We start from the raw sequence: 14,757 nt of genomic DNA, 5'->3' as shown, positions 1-14,757 counted from the left end.
CTGGCTACGATGGAGAGGTACAGACTATCTGGAAGGTGTTCTATACACCATGGAAATAACTGTGAGACTGCGCGACGTCTGTTGATAGAACTGTATGCTATTTCGTGCGCTCGCAATACTTTCACCCAAGCCGTCCGGTGAGGCCGAGCGGTTCTAGGCGCATCAGTCTGGAACCGCGCGACCGCAACGGTCGCAGGTTCGAATCCTGCCTCGGGCTTGGCTGTGTGTGATGTCCTTAGGTTAGTTAGGTTTAAGTAGTTCTAAGTCTAGGGGACTGGTGACCTCAGATGTTAAGTCTCATAGTGCTCAGAGCCATTTGAACCATTTGAACTTTCACCCAAACAATTAAATAAAGTTAATGTCAGAGCGGTGGGTGATAGGAGTGACTGTAAAGGCATTGCACATGTAAGGTCGTTCCCTTGAGTCAACGCTCTGGTGTCAGTTTAGTTTGGGCGGGTAGTACAAATAGTTACAATAAGTGATTCGAGCGACTATGGGAATGCGTCAGAGGTCACTATTATTCTCTGGCAGTATTCGCTCACAGTTCCTGTTCTCTGGCGACCACTACAGGTAACCTGGAAGTTGATAACTGGGTTCCTGACTCCGGTTAAAGATCGTAGAACCCGGTATTTCCAGAGAGGATACTTACTGAAGTGAAGAAAATATTTTTGTACTGCTACGCCGCGTGGGGTAACCGCGCGGTCTTAGGAGCCTTGTCAAACTCCGCGCCGCTCCTCCGTCGGAGGTTTCTAGTCCTCCCTCAGGCATGGTTGTGAGTATTGTCCTTAGCGTAATTTAGTTTAAGTAGTGTGTAAGCTTAGGGACAAATGACCTCAGCAGTTTGGTCCCGTAGCATCTTACCACAAATTTTCAAAAAAATTTTATAGCTACGGAAATAACCGCTGGCTATCGAGGGTTCCTGAGAGTTGAAAAATAACGGGATTCTATTATCTCTAATTCTTGTAGTTCCAGAACAGGTGTCACTCTCTTTCCGGCCTTTGGTTCTTTGGTTGCCTTAGAGGGTATTGACATTCGTTTCGTGTTCATGTTTTTCCTCTGTGTTGTTGCCACTAGACTGGTAGTACCAGTAACAGTCTTATACGTGGAAAACTATGAAATATTGTATAGAGTATGCAACATGTTAATATTCCTAATTTTAATTTTAAATCAACTTTGTTGAAAACATGAGGAGTTGATCCACGCCTTTTCCACTGGTTACTCTCTGGTCATGGAATGTTCTTCTCTGAAAAACTGTGTGTCGATAGTCTCTCCGAGTGTGACGACATACCACTCCCACCTCTTCACGACTTCGGTTTCCTGATATGTACGGTGTTATTAAAAATAAATAAATAAGAAAATTAAAATAAAAAATTGAAAAAGAATGAAAAAATCGTTGCTGTGCTTTGTACCTCTGCTCCACGTTCTCTGCCCTTTCCTTGGTTCCTGGGGGAAGCAACAGGACGCGGTGGTTAGGTCTCTTGTTATAACCCATGCTATAAGCCGACTGCTTGCATAAAGTTGGAAATTCAGGTTCGACTCCCGGTCGAGACAAATTTTCATTATCGTCTTTCTAATATAGAGCCAAAGGTGGTACGCATTCGCATCTGCGAATACATTTCATGTACACCCGTGAAGATTCGCTCTGCCCTTCTTTGTATACTACCACCTGTTGGTCCTATCTGGTAAGCATATGATATACTTTAACAATATCCTAAGGTTGGACGAACAAGTGATTCAAGAACAGTTTTCTTTGTAGATTGTCTAAATTTTTCCTATACCCTGCCATATGTACGACTGAGTCTATGTGATCATTTAATTTCAGGTCCCCAAAAATTGTTGGACCCATGTATGTCTATCAGTTGACTGCAATTACTGCTCATTGATGTTGCAGCCATAGGATGTTGCAGCCATAGGATATAAAGGTTTTTTGGTTCGTTAAGTGCACAATTTTTAATTTCTGAAATGTGGGTCATTTCAGGAGATACGTAATGACACAATGATGTTAAGTACGGAACCGTTAGAGTTGCTTTGTTACAAAAGGTAAATGAAAATTAAGAGGACTAATAAGAAGCAAGTAGATTGTCATCATAATCAGAGAGGCAACGATTACATTGATAATTCTACGTACAAGAAGAAAACGAATGATAGGACATGTGTTTAGACCACAGAAAATAATTTCCAAGCTTCTAGAGAGAGGTATAGGAGAGAAAAATCAACGACAGATATTGCAATAAATAGAACAAAAAATTTAGGACACTGGATGTAGCTGATACACTGAGATGAAGAGACTGTCACAAGAAAGGAACTCCTGGAGGGCATCAAACCAATCAGGAGACTTGTAGAAAGAGAAAAAGATTTAAAGTCATTTGGATACCAGATCCTTTTATAGCATTCGTTTGCAAAAGAAACGAAAAATAAACACCAATCTCAAACCCAACGCAGCTGCAGTCTGTCAAAACAGCAGGTCATCAAACACAGTAAATGATCTATACATATAATTACTTCACAATTTCCGGTGTACCAGAACGAATTCGGTCAACCGATGCTAAAATTAAATCCCACCATCGGTCAAACTTTATGGCTACAGTTTATATTCAGCGTTGTTCAGATTAAACACATTCATCATGGAATTCAGGCATTTAGATGCTGTTTGTGCTGTTGTTGCCTACGTTTCGGAACACTTGTGGAACACCATTTGCCTGCCTCATTTACCAGCGTGCCAACACGTAATTAATAGTAAAAGTTCGGAAAAAAATGCATGTTATTCGTATGCAAATGGCTAATCTTCTTTTTTTGATAGAACTTATACGTATGTAAGATGCCAATGATTGTATAACGATTAGGAAATCAAGCTAATGCTCCTACATGCCGGTATAATTCTCCCTCTCCTAACAAGAAAAAGACTTACGTTGTTAAAGGAAATTACTTGAGAATGAAGATATGAAGACTCATACTTCGACGCCGGGATAATAAGCTCACAGTTTCTAATTAGTGACAGTGTGAAAAACTCGTACACCAATTTTGTATGCGTTTTGACATTGGACTTCGTAGTGAAATAATAGCTGTAGACTCTATAAAGGTTTGCTACCGTTAGTAGCGATCTGCATTAGATATAAAAAACTGTTGATAATTCTTCACGTGTTATCAGGTGAGTGGCGTCGTCTTCTAGTCACAAAGTTTCAATGGATTGCGCCTGAAGATGATGAATACGCAGTCCATTGAAACGTTGCGACTAGAAGACGACGCCACTAGGCTGATAACCCATGAAGATTTCATAGCTGAAATACACCGAGAAATCCTGCAATCGCATTGCTGATAATTTTTTGTAGGCAAGCCGTTATTCTGGGAATCACTGCAAGTGCTAACGGTAGCTGGAAGCTCCAATTTCCCGGCTGTGAAAATGGTGATTATTACTCTTAAAATATGCACACATACACCATTTCCAATTAACGCAATTTTTGTTAAGTAAGAATTACAAACGCTTACATGAGTAATGTCCAAGGCAGGCGAGTAGTCTAGTTGAAGCAGAAGAAAAAAGAAGAAGGTATCAAAACAAGTGATGAACCACTTACAAAAATTCAGATATAACATTCTGTTGATTTTACAGCAGTTACAGATACACATTAAGTTCGCCTTCTCTGACCATGTTTATAAAAGGTCATTCAATTACAGTTTTCTAATTTGTAATACAAATATATACCGCTTTATGAAGTTTTTGAGATACACAGAAAAAGAATCAATACATATTTTACAACCGGCGTCAGCTTTCTGCAAAAGGAGTTTCTGTTAACAAGATAATATAATGAATATGGCAGCAACAGAAATGGTAAAACTAATAAGCGTCAGCAAGACGATGCTGTCTTTGACACTGGCAGTGAGTGAAGATGTGGTGAAATGGAGACACGTGTTGTGCTATTTGGCCACAAGTTGTAACTGATCATTGTAGGACCGCATCTACATTTATCCATATGTGTACAGGGTGGGTCAAAAGTCACGATCGGAAATTTTTAATGTTATTGTATTGAAATAAGAAGCAACATGAACATGAAACCACTCCTTAGCTTCAGCAGAAATTGTGTTTAATACAAGAAGATACATGCAAGAACGCAAGAACGTAAAATCGAACGTCGTTACATACTTCTTAGTAATTTCAAGCAATCTGTTTGCCAACCACCATTCTCGGTACTGTCGGGTCCCAATAAACGGTAACCTATTTTCTTCATCCACAGCGCCTGGAGGTTCTGGGAGTATTCATCTCCGCCGACCGCCTCCTTGTCGATTTTGTTGGTGAGCGATGCAGTGTTGCATTTAAGCGTTCAGTGACTTCATTATCGTTATCATATTTCCCAGATCTTCACTGCATGGTGTCTCTGTCACAGACCCAGTTACAAAGGTCTCTATTTCCAGTTTCCGAAGATTAGCCAATGTTCGGGCTTCTTTCTTGAAGCGATTAAAAAAGTTTTCACTAATTTCATCACGTGTGTCACTCGTTCGTTCCTTTTCATGCACTCATACGCTAAGAACTCGACGCTCTTCAGTCGTGAATCTGCCTCCATCCACAATTATAAAACAAATGTTTACGACAGTATCACCTTGGTAGTAAAACAGAACAATATGGCATGCCGTAGCATTCGCCAGAACCAAAAACAAAACAACACGATGAAATAACGTATTTTTATGAAGTGACGCCTGCTTTGTTGTAAACTTTGTTGTTCAACCTAGAATACATTTCCAGATCCGTGAAATCGCGGAACGATATGTTAAGTTACCTGAATACTTTTCGACAGCGACGTCTGTCCCTCCCTGTAGTGTCACTGATCGCTGCTGAAGTCAATTATCCCATTTACTACAGCTACAGTTACTAGAATCCGTGATCAGAACCGCCAAACAGTGAAGAGATGAGACACGTTGAAAATTTTTATGCCAGAATTCATTAACGCACAAATATCTTCGTTCATGTTTAATGTGTTAGGAGACTCTCATTGTGAGTACAGTTGTAACATAAAAAGCTTAACTTGGACAATATTTGAATGTGGTTCCATCACTGTCAACTTGAAAAATATAGACACCCTGTATAAGGAAGTGAATAGACAACTACGTTGTAGTTAAAGAAATATTTCATTAACAGTAGTATAATTTTCATTAGTTTATTTATTTGATACTGTTGTTGTTGTGGTCCTCGGTCCGAAGACTAGTTTGGAGTTCTCCGTGCTACTCCATCCTGTGCAAGAGTTGGTTTCTGTATAAGTACTGAAACATTCATCTATTACTGTATTCATCCCTTCGGCTACCTCTACACTTTTCCCCACTCCCACCCCCACGTACATCCGTCCATTACGAAACTGACTATTACTTTGTGTCTCAGAATATGTCCTATCAACCGATGCCTTCTTTCAGTCAAGTTGTGCCGCAAACTTCTTTTTTTTCCATTTGATTCCGTATCTCCTCATTAGTTAGTCGATCTACCCATCTAATCTTCGGCATTGTTCCGTAGCACCACATTTCAAAAATCTCTAACCTCGTTTTTCCCGAATTGCTTAAAATCCACATTTTACTTCCAGACAAATACCTCCACAAAAGACTTCCCAGCATTTAGATGTATATCACATTTATCAAATTTCTATTTTCCAAAAATCGTTTTCTTCCTGTAGCCAAGCTGCATTTTTATCCTCTCTAATTTGGTCATCATTAATTAATTTGGAAATACAAACAGCAAAACTCAACTAGTAGTGTCGGTGTGTCATTTCCTAATCTAATTCCTTCAACACTACTGCATTTAATTCGACTGCATTCCAGTACCCTTTGCTATTGTATTTTATAGTGTACTGATGTTTACTCTACAGAAGAAGCTGCTACAACCGAAATATTGGTTTGCGAATTTTGATTGTAAGGAGTTTTACTCAGCAGTGCTAGTATGCAGATCTTAGAAAGGAGTTGTAATGTCCTTGCAAGGAATTTCCAGAAGATGTCAACTGAGAAGTAAAAAGGAAAAAGGTCATCGCCTTGGACAGTGTAGCAAGCAGATGAGTTTGCAGCCAGAATGACTAAAAGTAATTCCTGAGTGGAGAAGCGCAGTATTAAGACAATGGATTTCGAAGGACAGCAGTTGAATTCCCGGTCAACCACCCAGATTAATGTTCCCCGCGATTTCCCTGAATCGCTTAAGTCAAATGCTCGGATAGTTGTTTCGAAAGGGCACGGCCGCTTTCCCTCCGAATCCTCCCACAATCCGTGTGTGTGCCAGCTTCGTAACGACCTCGTCGTCGACGGTACGTTCAACCATGGCCTTCCTTTGTTATCTTTTAACAGTAATTTTCTGAAAAAAGGAACTATGTGAATGCCCATTTTAAAGACTTTTTAGTTAGAACAAAATGATTGTGGTTGTTTTTTTAGCAATGTCAACAAAATCGTCAATCTCTATTGATACCGTTTTTAGAGATTTTCAAGGGAGCACATTGTGCTCATGTGGGAGCGATCTAGATGCTTGTAAAACAATATACTGGTAGCCAAGATCGCAGGAATTCTTTTTATTCCATAATCATCGGTTTCGGGGAAACTAAAGCCGCCATCATCGGATCTTAGGACACATACAGGCTACAACATCAAGGTAGACAATGGTGATATTAATAGTTGCCCCTAACACTCAGGCCTTACAAAATTGTCATACGTAGCACATAGGGGTCCAAGAGAGACGACATTATAAATGTTAAGTGTCTCCATCACACACAAGTGCAAGTACATAGCTTCCTGCAATCTTGGCTACCAGTTTATTGTTTCTAGAGACACTTACTGTCGAAAACTGAAAATTCCGAAGAGCTTCTGTACGTATTACTGCAACATACAAACACAAATAAGGAGGAAGGACGATTATAATTCAGTATTTCGTCAATATTAAGGTCCTAGGCGGTGTAGAACAAGGAATTGGACAAGAAAGAGTCCTTATTGAATGAGGAATTCCCGTTGTGTTAACGTTAGATTTATGAAATAAATCAAGTTAAAGGGGGTGAAATTCAATAATAAATCAGTGGTACATTTACAATTATACTGACCTACAATACATGAAAAATCCAGGAAGTCTATTGGAGTGAAACGTCGATAGACAAACGTTACTAGAAATTCGTGCGAAGTCTCATGTTGTAAAAAGAAAGCTGAAGTTTCAAATTTCGCGTTTAAAAACTCATTCACGACGGAGGATGTTGTGGTCGTGCCATTGTTTGATAGCCGCACGAACTCCCGTATCGAAGACATCACTGGCGCTGAGAAACAACTGTATTGGAATAGAGTCCTAGTTCAGTATTAAAGACAGTACTCCTCGGCATTGCTCCGTACTTAGCTTGCGACTGGAAAAATGCGCAGGTGACTCCAGTTTATAAGAAGGATAAAAACAACGGACGCCGAAATTACAAATGGCTCTGTGCACTATGGGACTTAACTTATGGGGTCATCAGTCCCCTAGAACGTAGAACTACTTAAACCTAACTAACCTAAAGACATCACACAGAGTCATGCCTGAGGCAGGATTCGAACCTGAGACAGTAGCGGTCGCGCAGTTCCAGACTGTAGCGCCTAGAACCACTCGGTCACACGGGCCGGCGCCGAAATTACAGAGCAATGTCCGTTACGTAGATTCTTGATTATAATAAACTTCCTTTATACAGAAAAGCTTCTGTCCACAAATTTGAATCAGTCGTACGATACACAGTTCTCCCTTTTGTCGCGCATTGTCCTGCGAACCAACGGTAACAGTTAGTGGTTTTGGAAGAAAACGACATTCCGTTGACTAATTGACTAATTATAAAGTGTTATTATTTTATTATTTTTGACTTTGCCACATTTTCGCGTACCGTACAATTTATAACCACTTTCGGCCTTCAGAGGCCATATTTCGATGTTGTGTTGTCAACTCTTCAACACTTGTTCATCAAATGCCGCCCATAGCATCGGAAGATGGCCTCTGGAGGCCGAAACCGGTTATGATTGAATCATGAAAAAGTGGTTGAGTCAAAAATAAAGAAATTGATATCGTTTAAGATAACAAGCAGATTCCATATTTCCAGAAATCCGGAAATCTTTGGACGCAGCAGACTGTTAGCAAAGATACGGGCATTGGTAATAGATCAGATACAATGTGTCGTGTACATAGTTCCGCGTAGTCAGTGCGTACGCAACTTTCCCACTAGAGCGCGCCCCGCTAAGCACAACAGCGCAGGTGCAGCGCTCGTCCGTCTCCGCACTACGAGATGGCGCTGTCTTAGAGATGGACCAAATTCTGCTTCCGCCAATCCAGGTATTAATATGTAATGCAGCCAATGAGATTGCTGCCAACACACTCGCGCAGTGATACCTGAACGTGCGAGGTATTATAACGCGTGTACAGACCTCCGATCTCAGTCTGCATTTTTCTGCACCAGTCTGTACCAGTCTATAGTTAAGTTTCAGTCTACACCTAATAAGATTACCATATTCCTGTACATAGCCATGAAGATAAATGTATAGACACTTTGTCAAGCATCAGAGATATGTGAGAATAAGATTAATGTACCAAGACCAAAGGAACTTCAGATTGTCAGTTGTAAACAGCATCCAGAATCAAGTTACGTAGTGTCCGTGATTATTATTATTTTAATAAATGTGTGTCAAAATTAATCAAGTTCCGTTTAAAGTTGGTCGCCGTCAATCTGCTACTCTAAGCGTGCAAGTGGCATTTCTATCGTCTGACCTAACGGCAGAAGATAAACACGCCACGATAAGACCACGAGACATATTGCTGACACTCGCCTACTTCGTTAGAGTGACAAGTCAAATAATCTGATGGTGTGTGTACCGAAGGTATTACAGTACGCAGTTCGTTTCGTCGACAGCGAGTGTTTGTCAGAGACAGGGGTATCGTCAGAGTGCATTAGGGAAGTGTCATAGGATCACTCTCGTTCTCTGTATATATAAACAATCTAACAGGTACGGTGAGTGGCAATTTGCGACTGTTTGCTGATGACGCTGCACATATGGGAACGTATTGCCGTTGGGTGACTGTAGGAGTATTTAGGAGACTTCGATAGGATTCCTTCTTGGTGTGATGAACGGCAGCTTGCTTTGCATACGGAGAAATGACAGTTAGTGCAGAGAAGTACGAAAAGCAATCCTATACTGTTAGTGGTATACTGCTTGAAGCAATCACGACGATTACATGTCCAGGCGTAGCGCTGCAAAGCAACGTGAAATGGACAGAGCACCTAAAACCGGTGGTAGGTAAGGCGAACCGTCGACTTCGGTTTATTGGGAGAGTTATAGGAATGGCAAGCTCATTTATATAGGAGAGCGAGAACAGATCACTTTTGGAATGCGTTCTTGAGTATTGCTCGAGTGAAACTTCCTGGAAGATTAAAACAGTGTGCCGGACCGACACTCTAACTCCAGCTAGCTCAGTTGGTAGAGCACTTGCCCGCGAAAGGCAAAGGTCCCGAGTTCGAGTCTCGGTCCGGCACACAGTTTTAATCTGCCAGGAAGTTTCATATCAGCGCACACTCCGCTGCAGAGTGAAAATCTCATTCTGGAGACTGCTCGTGTTCGCAATCCCCAGTAGGAAGGATTAAAAGAGGACATTAGAGCAGTTCCTGTTGTCGTTATGTTCAATCAATAGGTGAGTATTACCGAAATGCTCCGTGAATTCAAATGAGAATCCCAAGTGTAGAGAAGATATTCTTTTCGCGAAACACTATTGAGTAACCCGAAATGTATTAGCGACTGAGAATATGATCAGACTCCAGCTGCGCAATGTATTAGTGACAGTGAAAATTTGTGCCGGATTAGGTCTAAAATAGGATTGCCCGTGTTACACCTGACAATTCGAACGTTTTTACAGTAGAACTTTTATTGACTGAGTCTACATGGTAATGACTGAATAACAACGAAAAGTCACAATCACAAAGCCAATAAGAATTTGCTACTAGAGGCAACAAAAGATAACTTCTAAGATTCCCACAAGAGTCCGTTGTACCACACATACACCTAATTCCAAGTCCTATTCCGATGTCGAAGACGTAGATTTCCGTGGAGACGTCCTTGAGGTCGGTATTCGGCGTGAACTGACGTCCGATGCTGGTTCTAGCCTTTAAATAGTATTGACCATACAATTAGATGTTGGTTTAGCAATACTTCCTGCAGGCCATCTCGAACTCCCTCTGCAGGAGGTAGTACGCGGAATGTGTTTCCAAAACAGCAGATGTTTACCATTGCTTACGCCTTTGGGCATAGGCAATCTCGGTATTCTGTCGTGTTAGATGTGTTGCCGGCCTGCAAGGGTTACTTTGGCGACGGCGTAACAGCCCGCTTTACACGAGCAGTCGCCTCGATCATCTGAGCACGCCTCCAACACCGACCCAAACTTACGTAAGTCAGAGTGTTTATTTGCAGCTGCCATTATTCCAACACAGGGAGAGACTGTTTTTACGATGTACTCTCCAATGTTCTTCGGACACGCATGCACATCTGAAGGACATTGCAGAGTACATCGTAAAAACACAGGCATTCCAATATAATACACTATTCATAAAGTATAGAGAACCGTTATTTGCGACAGGCTACAGAACGACTCTCCTGCACCAAGGCACATCTCGCGTAAGGACCGCGCAGGCAAGATAAGAGGTATTATGGCTCGTGCAGAAGCATATAGATGGTTGTTTTCCCTTCCCTTCATTTCCGAGCGGAACAGAAAATGTAAGACTAGCAGGTGTTCATGGTGCTCTCTACCATGCACTCTATGATTGAATGGGGTTACAAAATTCAGTCCTCCAGAATACGAGACCACTGTATCAGTTTACTTGAAGCGCATAAAACTCTGTTGACACCGGAACTTATGCCACGTCACGTTAGAATATACTCAGTGTGTTTCAAATGGCGGGATACACACGAATCGGTTGCTGGAAGGGAGTGACACGGTACGTCAACGTCAAGGAACTTCGTAAAGTTGTGACAGTGATGGATCGGTGCCGTCATCTGCTGCCACCTGAAGTGAACCTTTTCTCGTTATGTTTATTTAGGTTACAGTAGAGAATTTCGGAATTTTATGTCTCTCTGACTTTTGTTTTTTATCTTTGTAAGATGAGCGTATATTCAGAAACCTTCGATGTCACCACGCATTTTTATTAATTGACGAATAATTAAAACCTTGGTGTAGTTAAACGAATATTTAAATCCTCCCTGGACTCGGCCCCTTTTTATGTACTAATAGCAATTTGACGATAAAAACTCACCGCTAAATCAAAATGGCTCTGAGCACTATGGGACTTCACGTCTGAGGTCATCAGTCCCCTAGAACTTAAAACTACTTAAACCTAACTAACCTAAGGTCATCACACACATCCATGCCCGAGGCAGGATTCGAACCTGCGACCGTAGCGGTCGCGCGGTTCCGGTCTGTAGTGCCTAGAACCGCTCGGTCACTCCCGCCGGCTCACCGCTAACGTCTGGAAATTGTTTGGGAGAGTATTTTAATCACCGAGAGGGGACGACGAAGTATCGCCACAATAGAACAGGGTGCCCGAGGACAACGAAAATGGAGGATGTGAGGTCTGAATGACAACGAATGGTAAGGGAGTGTTCTAGACATAGTGAGGTAGTTAAGAACATTAGACAAAATACGGAGATCACGAGATAGGCGTGACTATTAAATAAGAAATTTATCGGACAAGTTTTATTTGATCAGAGTGGTGAAATAATGTGGTACAGTGAATGCCAATATTGTATGGTAACAGATAGTGCCATAAAACAAAGTGGAAATAATGATTATAACACAGAAGAAATAATTATTAGTGTATTATTCCATTTAACCATTTACTCACGAATCAACGTCAATAAAGGATCGACACACTCTAGCAGAACTCATGATCATCTTTCCGTGTTAGGCACATTCCGCTTTACACAAAAAATTAGCATGTAAAAGTGTAGTGAATGCGTCAGGACTGAATTTTGTACAGTTTTGCCAGATTTTTGAATTATACACGCTCCGCTATGATCAAGTTTTGCCGGCCGCGGTGGCCGAACGGTTCTAGGCGCTTCAGTCGGGGAACCACGCGGCTGCTACGGCCGCAGGTTCGTATCCTGCCTCGTACATGGATGTGTGTGCTGTCCTTAGGTTAGTTAGGTTTAAGTAGGTCTAAGTAGAATGGGGATTGATGACCTCAGATATTAAGTCCCATAGTGCTTATAGCCATTTGAACAATTTGAATTTGATCATTCTTTGATGTATGTGAACAGATACAAAAAACGTCTGTTGTGCAAATTTAACATTTAAAAATTAAGACTTAAAAGATCAACAACAGCGTAATTCAGTATACGCATGTTATGCCTTGCATAGTTTTCGTGAAAAAATTGCAAACTGTACGCGAGCCTTTCATATTTTCTGTTACAGCGTAAAGTCAGCGCGGGCGCGCCAGTCTGGAACGACAGAGAAGAGGAAACTGCGAGAAGGGGTCAGCCAATCGCACACTCGTTGACCTGACTCCAGGAGGACAACGTGACAGCAGCGGTCCCTGTGTGAAGAGGACAGAAACGCCCCATCCGACTGGTGGCAGCCCACTTCGGTAGCGGGTTCAACGTTATCCACTTCGTTAGCCGACAAATCGCAGCCTTTTCATTAACAATCTCTACATAGCACAGTTGGAGATACGCAGTCACTGCAGTTCAATTGACAGACTTTTGTTAGTAGCGGTCTCTAGGACCAGAATTATTACTTGTGTTTGTCTGTTTCTGAAGAAGACTTATTTTGTATGTCGCCTTTTGCTTGCGACATATCAGTGTAATTTCACTTGTGGACGATCATGCATAAACGAGGACAATAATTATCAGATCAAAGTTAAGTATTTGTACTCTTGTTGTTCTAATAAAACTCATTAATACGAGTTGTTTGATTGTCTAGTGAACCGATTATGCAGGATTCCTAGACACAACATTCTCCTTCCATACTACTTCCTTACTTCCTACTCTCATCATTTTCTCTCCTTTTATCCCCACCAATCCCCCATCCTCTACCTGCATTACTCGCTCTCCGTACTGTCCTCTACACCATCCTCCACTTTCTACCCTTCATCAATCTCTCCTTCCTCTCATTACGCCATCTTCATATCTCTACGTCCCCCCTCTCCCCTCTGTCTCTCTTTCTTCCAATCCTCTATCCACCGCCTCCACCCCCTCAGCGTCCTCCTCCTCCACCACAACCATCGACATGGTAAAGACTCTAACAGGAGAGTCTGAATCTTCGATACTATCCCTGACCTGGCCCACTAGGATTAAAATTTCAGGTAAAGCGAGGCGCAGACGGCAGAGCAGACACTGAAAGATAGTATTAATGCCGATTGTCATCACGTCAGCGGACACGAGTGCCGCACTATTCTAGTTGGCTGTGCTGAAAGCTTCATGGAGCAGAGGCCTCCAGCGCTCGTGCTGGAGTGCAAAGTCGTGTCCCCGTCATGGCGACTGCTAATGCTTCTGACGGAGCGCAAGAGACACAGTCGTGCAGAGCCCCGCATCTCTTTCCTCACGTCCCATCACAGCGGCTATCCAATACACGCATTAACTTTTGCCACCAGCGTCAAATCGAACGTCCAGTCATTCAGCAATGAAGGGCTCTTGTAGTTCTTGTGGCCTTCACACGGAAGAATTATTTCTTACAGCCCTCTACGATACTCTATCCTGTGCAAGCCTCTTCATCACTGCATACTACTGCAGCCTACTTCCGTTTGAACCTACTTACTGTATTTAAGCCTTCACTTCTCTCTACTATATTTACTCAGCACGTTTCCTCCCATTACCAAACTGAAGACTCGTTGATACCTCCGGGTATGTCCTATCAACCCATCCCTTCTTTAAGTCGAGTTCTGCGATAAATTTTCCGCCTCTCCCTCCCCCGCCCCTCGCCAACAGTTGGATTCAGTACCTCAATGTTAGTTATTCGAACTACCCATCTGATCTTCAACACTCTTCCCAAGCATCATATTTGAAAAGTTTCTATTCTCTGAGCTGTTTATCGTTCACGTTTCAGTTTTATACACGGCCACACTCCAGACAAATATTTTTAGAAAAGATTTCCTAACATTTTAAATTTGAGTTCAATGTTAACAATCCCTGTTTGGGGGAACTCTTTTCTTGCTGTCGCCAATCTACATTTTATATCCTACTTCGGCCATCGTCAGTTATTTTGCCGCCCAAATATCGACCTTTCAGTGTCTCAGATCCTAATTTAATTCCTTCAGCATTACCTGATTTAATTAAGTTACATTCCATTATACTTTTTTTGCTTTAGTTGATATTCAACGCACAGTCTCTGCTCAAGAAACTACCCGTTCAGTTCAAATGATCTACGAAGTCCTTTGCCACTCCTGACAGAAATACAATGTCATCGGAAAACCTAAAATTTTTATTTCTTCTCCCTGAACTTTAATTTCCATTCTAAATTTGTCCTTGGTTACCTTTACTGCTTGTTCAATGTAGAGCGTCAAGTTATTATACATAAAAATCTCATTCCGAGCTTTTCCTATAGCCAGTACCACCAAGGGCGTGCAACCTGCATCTTAAACTACACTACGAAGTGGGTCATCGTACCAAATCGAAAACTGATTAGCGTATATTTTCCTGAAATATTTCCTCCAGTACTCCTTTTATCAGTTTCCCATTACCGAAAATAAAAACAAAGATCTCGACAAAACTTGTTCGATGAGCACTTAACTTTGTAGAACGAACTTTTACAGCAAATATAAAATCTCT

This window comes from Schistocerca piceifrons, chromosome 8 (genome assembly GCF_021461385.2).
Source record: "Schistocerca piceifrons isolate TAMUIC-IGC-003096 chromosome 8, iqSchPice1.1, whole genome shotgun sequence".
NCBI lineage: Eukaryota > Metazoa > Arthropoda > Insecta > Orthoptera > Acrididae > Schistocerca > Schistocerca piceifrons.
The sequence above is the reverse complement of the archived record's forward strand: the minus strand, read 5'-3'. Positions refer to the sequence as shown.